A 10,497-nucleotide genomic window follows, 5' to 3' on the forward strand; every position below is an offset into this window, starting at 1 on the left:
ATGCCCTATGTGCAGAGATCAATGTGAATTGGAATAACACCTATCAATTGAACGGGATATTCACACATGCAAGTGGCATATGGACAATACTATGCAGTATAAAACCATACAATCGCTGGCACGAACTTCAAAATTACATAAAACCTATCAAGTACCATTTTTTGTTTTTGATGTGGTTGTTCGTAGTCCTAGGGTACCCCGCTGGTAGATAGGGCCCTCAAAAGTTGTTTCCACTTGACCCAATCCTGCGCCTGGTCTTTGGCGTCACTCCAGGTCACGTCAGCAGTCCTCATCTCACTCTCCACGGTGGGTCGCCAAATGTGGACAGGGCGACCAGGTTTTCTCCTGCCACGCGGTTGCCACTGAAACGCGATTGATGCTGCGTTGACTCCGTAGAGTGTGTTCTATCCAACGCCATTTCCAATGGACAATGTCTTGCGCGATGGGGGCTTAGTTTGAACGTGGTGCATCTAATTTACTCCTGCGTTGAGGGTAGGGGAAACAGACAGCCTCGAAGACAGTAATTTTAATAATAGAATAGGAATATCAAATAACTTTAATGTACTGATTGGAACGTAATCTGAATCTAGAACCTATAGAATGGCAGCCGCTAGATACTGAGTCAAGGGATTGAACAAGCTTGGAAAAACTAGTGCAAAAAAGCAAATCTATAGAACAGCCATAAATAAGATGAATCTGAAAAATTGTTCCTCGTTTCTCAATTCAATTCATCCTGCAGTCTAATTTTCTTAAGTGCATTTCCTTAAAGAACAAAGGCAGTTTTTGCTGTAAAATATATCTGCATTCTCGATTCGGTAAGTAGCCTCCATTCAGCTAACGAACAGTTCGAAGGAAAACTATAAAGTTTTTTGGCACGGAAATGAATTCTAAGACCGTATATGGGTTGTAGAAGAATAGCGCATTTCCCTTTTTGTAAATAAAATTTAAAATTGAAGACGGTGTATGTACTACTCGGTTTTTTTCAGCGACAAATTTAGAAGTTTATGCCACATTAACGACATTGTGTCAATTTTTTTAAATCTATTTTCCTGGGTGCCTCTGAGAAGATGAGCTGACCTAATCTTTGGTGGTTACTAAGCTTCGTAGAACTGCTCCTAGAACGTGAGTTTGTACATCTGCTCTCCTTCATCAAGCCGAAGACATGATTGATTCATCTGATAATGACAGATATATAGTTATGATGGTAGAAACTTGTATATAACTGAACTGATGATTATTATCGGACGAATTAACAAAGTCATCATGACCTAAAGCAGAAAACGCTCAAAGTACTCTATGCCAGTACTCAAATCTCCAAGGAGATATCATTGGAAGTATTGGAAGTAACCCGTGCTCATTAATTACTCCACGAAACGTTAATTAGCGTAATTACTGGTGGTATTGTGAACCCGCACGGATAGGATACCACTGTTCTGCGCTCCGGTTTGAAGTTTGTGATACCTGTTATAACTGTATCTTCGGACTTATACTTCATGTCCCAAGTAACCGCTTAAGCCTGGGGGGCCTTGAGCTCCTTCACCCATCTAAACAATTACCTATGTGGGTCGGCGCAACTTCACTATTTAGTTAACTAAAAAAATGTAGAAGTTAATTGTATCCTGAATGTTACGCATGTCAACAACTGTTTAAGACGGTATTGAAGAGAATTGATGGCTAAGCTACTCCCACTTTCTACTATAAATACGAGTGACCATCGTTGAATCTAGTATAACCCCTCCCGGCTAATAGAATAGGCAGGAAAACATACGCATTAAGTATTCCGGCTCGAGCAACCGAACGAAGCGGGGCTCTCTGTTGTTATCACTGTATACTTAAAATGTAATAAATTTACTGGTCGTAGGACCTCTTGTGAGTCCGTGCGGGTAGGTACCACCACCCTGCCTATTTCTGCCGTGAAGTAGTAATGTGTTTCAGTCTGAAGGGTAGGGCAGCTGTTGTAACCATACTGAGATCTTAGAACTTATATCTCAAGATGGGTGGCACATTTACGTTATAGATGTCTATGGGATTCAGTAGCCACTTAACACCAGGTGGGCTGTGAGTGAGGTCATCCACACATCTAAGAAAAAGAAAAAAAAAAGAATTCATTGGAAAAGTGAGTCTTAATTACTGTCACTATGCAACGCTGTGATAATGATGAAGAGAATGGCGTCAGCGTATCATTTTAAAAACACCATGGGACCAGCCTCTCCGTCATATACATTAGAAAATATATACACGCTGATTTGCCCTTCCTATAAAAGGTTCAGTTCCGAATTTAAAACTTTATCTTCACTAATTGTTTTACTTCTCAAACATTTCAAAGGTTCATTGACTTTTTTCTTGAAAGTTTTCTCGAGTTTCGGGATGCCGTTGCCAGAAAATAATAATTAATGGACGACATTTTTACTGCCTTCCGCGATCTTCTTTATAGTTCAAATAATTTTTGTTTTTACAATAACGTTTTGGAATTTCCATTTAAATACATGTAATGTGGGTTTTATTTTATTCCTACTACTAACAGTGGTGTGTGTACTGAGTTTATAGTTTAAGGAAACTCATTGAAGTTTTTTTTTTGTTTTGCAATTGACTCGGTGGCACTGTATTGAGCCTCTGACAGCTGGATTGATGGTCGTGAGTTCCGTTCCCACGTCCACAAACATTGTTGTTTGTTTGTTCTTTATCAGCTATTGTTTTTAAATTACATATTATATTAATATAATATATATGACGGCGTTAACGATATTTATGTTATACAGCACGTGCAATAGGAGTGACTCACACAAGCGAGGCGCGCCGGCCGTGTCGTTCCACTCGTAAACAACAGCTGCAACAGAAGTGACTCATAAGCCAGCTGCGCCGGCTAGTATAAAAAGGCGGAACGTGCCTTGAAATGAACATTCGTTCGACTGCGTTTGCCCGGTGCACTTACTATATCGTTGTTACGTTGTGTGATTCAGTGACTGTTGTACGTACTGGTTAAAGTTGGACAAGTGTTAAAGTGAATTGTCAAGTTAACATATTGTTGATTAAATCAGAAACCAAAGGTGACTTCGTTTTACTTGGTGTTCAACAAGATAATATCTACCCTCAAGCTTACATCAGAAGTGAGATCAGGACTCTACTCTCACTGGCGTGACGTGTTTGAACATGTTCGAAGTACAGCAAAAAAAACATGATGCAGATCAGAATACTAGTAGTGGTACGCCACAAGAGCGTGAATGCAGCATACGTAAGTCGTGTAATAACGTCTCTGTTACCTCGATGGAAGATCTGAGCCACGAAGAAATCGTCACATCTTACGTTCTGGCTCATGTTGCCCAGTTTGACTGTCGACTTCATCACATGGCATTTACTAACGGAAATACAACACGTAACAAGCTATTGCAAGAAATTAAGGCAAGTGCAAATCTCAAGTGAAACTTCGATCGCAATAATGGATCTGTCATGACGAGTGGGTAGTTCCGACACGAATCGTTTTTAAGCCAATGACTACTGCTAGAGTTACATGGCACTAGTACAGTAAACCAGGACATGAGACTGTGAATTGTCGCTGAAATTTTAGAATCTACTCGATTCAATACCAATAACACTACACGTTCGATGACTTCGGGCTCCAGCAAGCAAGCAAACAAGAAAGCAAGCAAGTTTCCGTGGGGAAGAAAAATTGACACATCTGAAGTCGTCGTGACCTGTAAGATAAGACGTCCGGTGCGTTCGTGTCTGGCGATGCGGCGGTGTTCGGGTTCCGCTGGCGGATGCAGGTTTTTCCGGTGAAGTGCGTGCTTGTGCGTGCTTGACATGTGTTCGCGGTTGGCTTCCTCAGTGTGGGAGTAACATCGTGTAAGAGAGGTGGAACCCGTAAAATTATAGTTTGCGTGGTGGCTGGTAAGATTTGTTGCGGTAAGAAGTTTGCATGGTGGTAAAATGTCTTGTGAGTCTGCACAGGTAGCCGGAGGTGAGACTTCCGCGGTCGCGGCCCACCCAGTCCGCGAGAACCGGGCAGATCGCCTCGACGGTACGGAGGCCGGCTGACGGGTCCGCCAAACGACGAGACCACGCCTCCAGCACGGACTGCCGATATTGGAGCCCCCGCGCTACGGCTGCACTTGCGCTAGGGCGCGCCGCCTCGTAGGAGACTGTGAGGTATCATTGAATAACTGCGATCGCGCGCTGCCGGCGTCGCAGCGCGGCGACGTTCTCGTGGGTAAGGACGTGGCACCAGACGGGTGCTCCGTATAGTGCCATCGACCGCACGGGTACCATCACCCTGCCTATTTCTGCCGTGAAGCAGTGGTGTTTTTCGGTTTGAAGGGTGGGGCAGCGGTTGTAACTATACTGAGACCTTAGAACTTCTATCTCAAGGTGTGTGGTGCGTTTACGCTGTGGATGTCTATGGGTTCCAGTAACCACTTAACACAAGGTGGGCTGTGAGCTCGTCCACACATTAATACGAAGAGCATAATCAAACTAAATTAGATACGAAGTTTAAAGGGCCGTTTAAAGTAGTTGAAGTATTGGATGGTGTCGATTTAATTTTGACTCTCACACATTCGCTTAAGGCTCGAGCTGCTACTTGCCTCACAAAAATACAGCCTGCAAAACCTGAACAACCTCCTCATCCGTGGGCGCCCGGCTCTCGCCTGCAAGTCGGCTGTTACGTGTGCGGTGATGCGAGCCATGTAGCTTCTGGGTGTTCCATGCGCTACAAGAAGAAAAACGACACTGCTCCAGGTGCTGTGGCAGGTCCAACCAGAGACGTCAACGTGTGTTCCAGAGCTTCAGTGTGTTACAGATAAGTGGTTTTGGCTCCCCCTTTATGTTCCATTCAGGGTCAGACTGTAGTCTTATAAAACAAAGCCATAGTAATTTATTCAATGGTAAGCGGTTTCATGAACAAATCACCGTAGTCACCCTAGACACGTCCTTACGGATCCATCAGATCCAATAACTCTTGCATTAGATACCTTCAGCTCTAACACTAGGAGCAGGCTGAGGAACCCCAGTAATCGTACTCGTCGAACTCGACAAAGAGGTCGACGTGCAACCTAACCCATGCATCAGCCCACTGAGTTTCTCGCCGGATCTTCTCAGTGGGTCGCGATTCCGATCCGGCAGTAGATTCATTCGCGAAGCAATTGCTCTTGAGTTGTTAGGTCTCCTGCGGAGGCGCTCGGGCAGTTGTTAGCAAATCCCACCCCTCTTGGCTGAGCCTTTGCTCGCCCACCCGTCCTGGTGAAGCAGGAAAGGCCTCCGGGCCACCAGTAATCTTTCAATCATCTGCAGTTTTGGAAAACGATAGGTATAAGTTGAGATATGTAAATGGTTCTAGTGTACAAAGTTCCCCATGAAAACTTACGCGAAGTACCTCGAGGCCCGTCAGGCCTACTAGAAATTTCTGAAAATTATAGTGACGATGACGTGACGGCGTACACAGATGGGTTAATTAATCTTGTTCGTGAAACTGATCTTAATGATGACGACTCTATCACTGACAATAGAAGCGACATTTTTGTCCGCAAATAGCGATACAGCAAACATAGTCTGTGGGTAGTGATACAATGTCTGTAAGCTCAGGCACCTCAGGTGCAGGTGTTGGAAATGTAGAAAACGATGGTCGGTCTCGCACTATTTCTGAAGAAATTCCGTATAAATGTTCTGGTTTAAGAAATGTTTTAACAAACGCTACCGTACACGCAGATTAAAAAAAAAAAAAAAAAAGAGAATTGTATGTGGCTAGAGAGATGTTAATCCGGACTAGCAAAAAAAAAAGAGGAAAAAAAAAAAAAAAAAAAAAGGTGTGAAGTCATTGAAGGGTCTGTCCGGTCCAATGGCTTGGCTATAGGGATTTTCATCCAGATTAGCCACAACAATTAGCTACAGGGATTGCGATTCGGTCTAGCATTATCCGGTCCAGTTCGAAAAACTGAAGGGATAACAATTCCGGTCTAAGTTAAAAGGGACATACTTACATACCTGAAGAGTTTTAAATGAACTGGCCCAGGTATGTAAGCAGTCTGAAGGTTATTTATAGCCAGTATAGGATTTTCTGAAGAATTATGCGAACCGAACCGTACTAGATTGTTAATATCATAGACCACGTTTTAAGTTGCATCCGTTAATGTCAGGATGAACGAACACGTTTGTTGTTCACAGACATACCATAAGAATGCGCGCACGAGGACGAGCGCACGTCAGTATGGCCGTGACGGCGTTAACGATATTTATGTTATACAGCACGTGCAATAGGAGTGACTCACACAAGCGAGGCGCGCCGGCCGTGTCGTTCCACTCGTAAACAACAGCTGCAACAGAAGTGACTCATAAGCCAGCTGCGCCGGCTAGTATAAAAAGGCGGAACGTGCCTTGAAATGAACATTCGTTCGACTGCGTTTGCCCGGTGCACTTACTATATCGTTGTTACGTTGTGTGATTCAGTGACTGTTGTACGTACTGGTTAAAGTTGGACAAGTGTTAAAGTGAATTGTCAAGTTAACATATTGTTGATTAAATCAGAAACCAAAGGTGACTTCGTTTTACTTGGTGTTCAACAAGATAATATCTACCCTCAAGCTTACATATACAATACCTACAATATTTAATATATGCATATAAAATATATGTATGTCAGTCTCTGCCTTCCACAATGTACAGGGAATTCTAGTTTGAGGCTAGATCATCGTGTGTGATTTTATTCTAAACTTTTATGTATTTATTTATAATTTACTTTCTCTTTTGTGTAAAGAGTTTTACAGTGACAATAAATTGACGGTGATTGAACAGAGATGTACTCACATTACGACTTCCGTTTCATGTAACAAGACGATATGTATTGCGACGATTGCGTATCTACAGTAAGAACCGAACAAGAAATAATTATCCATCATAAATTTGGTGATTTATTTTAGACCATACCCATATATATTCCCATAACATATTATATAGCCTCCGATAGACTTATATACGAACATATAATAACAATAACAATGATTTCGTACTCGAATTCGGCTTCGCTCAAATAACTTATTGCTTAATGACGTGGAAGTTAAATATATCGTATGTCTCTAAGTTATAGTTTATACGCTCTTTGATACTTACAAATCGCTTTTTGACTTGTTTTTGCGGTAGACGGTTTGCTCTTGGGTTCGTTATGTTCGGAACAATGTTTTCAAAGTAAATAAATGTATGTTACATAAGGAGATTGTATGCGAAAGTTTTTTAAAAACAATTGACATAATATTACAGAATTTTTGGTATATATAAAGTGATCGTGGATTTGACTTAGAAATGGATCTTGTTTAAACGGTAGACAGTGGCGCGGGTGTGCCCTTGGCATTGCTGACGTCCATCAGCGACAGTAACTCACCACCAGGTGGGGCATATACGTATGCTTACAAGGGTAAATCAAAAAAGATTGGAAGGCATTTCACTATTTACTTTTTTTAAATCTGTACTTAACTATCTGTACTTGATATATCTGAAGTATTGTACATCGAGCGTCTAGCATTCGGCTATGCTAATCGATATCGCACCTTTAGAAATGAAGTGGCTACCAAAAAATGTTAAGGAAATTCAGTTTACAGTTTGAACTATTTATAAACATGCATTCTATCAGGTTATAATAAAAAAAAAAACTAAATTAAAAATAACATTTAAGTTTTACTTAGAAAAGAACGAAGTACACTTTCCGTCACTTTTAAATCAAGCGCACACCTTAAGCTTTAAGGTATGCGGTTTAAAGCTTAAATGTTAAAAACAAAACTGAAAATTTACAATTTCTCAATTACATTTTTGGGCGTTTACCAAAAAACAAGAATTTTGGACTAAGTAACTTCAATTCTAAAGGTGCGATATATTTTTCTGTATTCTTTATTAGCATGTATGGGCAGAAGACTAATGACTTTATGGAGATCATAGAAGTCTCATCGTGATAATGCTATTTTTAAGATGCCTGCAAGATTTGACCTCGGCATAGTCGCAACACTTGACAATAGACGACGACCAATATCTCTGGCAAACACTAGTGACGCAAACCTATTTAGCTCTTTTTTCACCTAGAGGAATAAGTAATTCATCATTAGCAGTAGCTGGTGGTAGAAGCGTATTGAATGTATGCGCGGATAGGTACCATCACTCTGCCATTTTCCGAACGTATTCATGTGGCCTTTTTAGGATGTTGATAGCTGTTACATAATTGAGACTTCGACAATGAGGCTATGTCGTTGGATCCAGTAACATTTTAATACCAGCTGGGCTGTGAGCTCCTTCATCCATTAAGACATAAAAAACAAGTAAGATTGAGGACCATTTCAAGTAAATCTCATTACTTGCTACGTTCCTGCCACGATTTACTTTTAATATCAATCAGATAATGTTCAGTAGTGCACCGTGCCTTCCAGCGGGGTTAATAGCTATCGATTTTCCATCGCGTCTACCTGACTGGCGGTACTGACGGCAACCATTACCGTCGGGATTAAGGTTTTTGTTTATTTGCGTGAACTGGAAACGAAATTGGAAGTTGATTCAATAAACTAGACTCGGGAGTTGAATACAGAAAAACCGAATTTGGTATAGAGAATTTTTAATTTAATTAAAAAAATCGCTATTCTTTTGTATAAGGTGCAGCTTTGTGCGGACAAAGTCTAATTACTGTCACTATATTTTATGCCACAGTTTAATTATAAATTGTATAATCTTTTATGTGACGAAGTAATCTGTTTCAGTCGCACGAAGAAAATATAGAAGTATCTGAATTTCGGTTTTATTTATTTATTTATTGCTTAGATGGATGGACGAGCTTACACCCCATCTGGTGTTAAGTGGTTATTGGAGCCCATAGACATCTACAACGTAAATGCGCCACCCAACTTGAGACATGAGTTCTGAAGTCTCAGTATAGTTACAACGGCTGCCCCACCCTTCAAACCGAAACGCATTACTGTTTCACGGCAGAAATAGGCGGGGTGGTGTTACCAACCCGTGCAGACTCACAAGACGTCCTACCACCAGTAAAAAGACGAAATAACGTCGACGTAATATAAAAGAATTTCGAAAACGAATATACGAATACTGATTATTTACATAAGAAATAAGTAGAATACTCACTATGCTGATAATACCACTACGGATATCCCCCGAGGTGTAAAGACGCAGGTGCCTTTCAATAGTAAGCTGAACTACTTGAAACGATTGTAGGGTCTGATTCACTGCAATCTGACATTATCGTCTAATGCCTGTATGGCTTTGATATAATACTTTCGTACTTACTTTTAATCCTATCTTAAATGACTTACAGCATCGAAACGAGATCGCGATATCTCTGAACAGTCGGCTTAAAGACGATCAAAGCAAAAATGAAGAGGTTCGTAGTGTTTTCGGGATAATAGAAAATTTAAAATCAATAAATCAAAAAGGAATCCATAACAGCATACAGTATATAGATGCATAAATCTTAGAATTATGGAGCGGCTTGGCTGTGTCCTTAGTATTGCCGATGTCCACGGGTGACGGTAACCACTCACCATCAGGTTGGCCATATGCTCGTCTGCCTACAAGAGCAATAACAAAAAGTTCATAGGACTATAATCACCAACCTTACCAGTTGAATTATCGCAGATACATTACGTCATTGTGACATCAGAGAAATGCTTATCTTTGAACTAGCATCATGGTTTTACGGTAGGATAGGGTAGCTCACCAGTCCTCACGATAGAAATTAAGGAGAAGGTTGTTTATAAATTTGGGGTGAAAAGGACTGCTGTAGGCAGTGGCTTGTCTGGCTCGTGGGTTTGCTGAAGTCCTTGGGCGATGGTAACTGTTTACCATCAGGTTTGCTCTTAGCTCGTCTGCCTTCGATTATCATTTATCCGTTGCTTTAAATATTTAGTTGAAATTTATTACTTAGTTCTTTACTGGTGGTAGGACTCATTGTGAGTCCGCGCGAGTGGGTACCACCACTCTGCCTATTTCTGCCGTGAAGCAGTAATGCGTTTCGGTTTGAAGGGTGGGGCAGCCGTTGTAACTATACTTGAGACCTTAGAACTTATATCTCAAGGTGGGTGGCGCATTTACGTTGTAGCTGTCTATGGGCTCCAGTAACCACTAAACACCGGTGGGCTGTGAGATCGTCCATCCATCTAAGCAAAAAAAATAATATTAAAACTTTACCAAAAAATACTTGATCAAATGAAGTGTACTCTTTAGTAAAATTAATTATTATACTGTATCAATGATAGCTATGGAGAGACAGGTGTTTGTTAAGATAGTGGATTGCATTTCGATTGAATGCCGATCGTTCCAATTATTATCTGCTATAGTTATGTTTGTGCAGTCACCTTGAAAATAATAATAAAACGGGCATTGACAATGACTAATGGCCTGTGAAATGTTCACTTGATGCGTTAGGTGGTTATTCAGTCAAATACTGAGCCCTGTGTGTAAATTTGTGGAACGTTCTAGTTTACCGCTATAATATATTAACGGTATAAATAGGTAAAT

At 41.0% G+C, this 10,497-nt stretch overlaps 1 long non-coding RNA gene across 2 annotated transcripts; it reads left to right on the plus strand.

Annotated features, from left to right (window-relative positions):
* The first annotated feature begins 2,737 nt into the window (after nt 1–2,737).
* LOC149501603 (uncharacterized) lies at nt 2,738–6,524 on the plus strand. Of its 2 annotated transcripts, none has more exons than XR_016324048.1 (2): nt 2,738–3,843; nt 3,949–6,524. It is a non-coding gene; the product is annotated as an uncharacterized LOC149501603 (long non-coding RNA). The 2 variants fall into 2 exon arrangements; XR_016324047.1 differs by having other exon boundaries at nt 2,738–3,778.
* The last annotated feature ends 3,973 nt before the right edge of the window (nt 6,525–10,497 follow it).

Source organism: Bombyx mandarina, chromosome 13 (assembly GCF_030267445.1).
Source record: "Bombyx mandarina strain Sakado chromosome 13, ASM3026744v2".
NCBI lineage: Eukaryota > Metazoa > Arthropoda > Insecta > Lepidoptera > Bombycidae > Bombyx > Bombyx mandarina.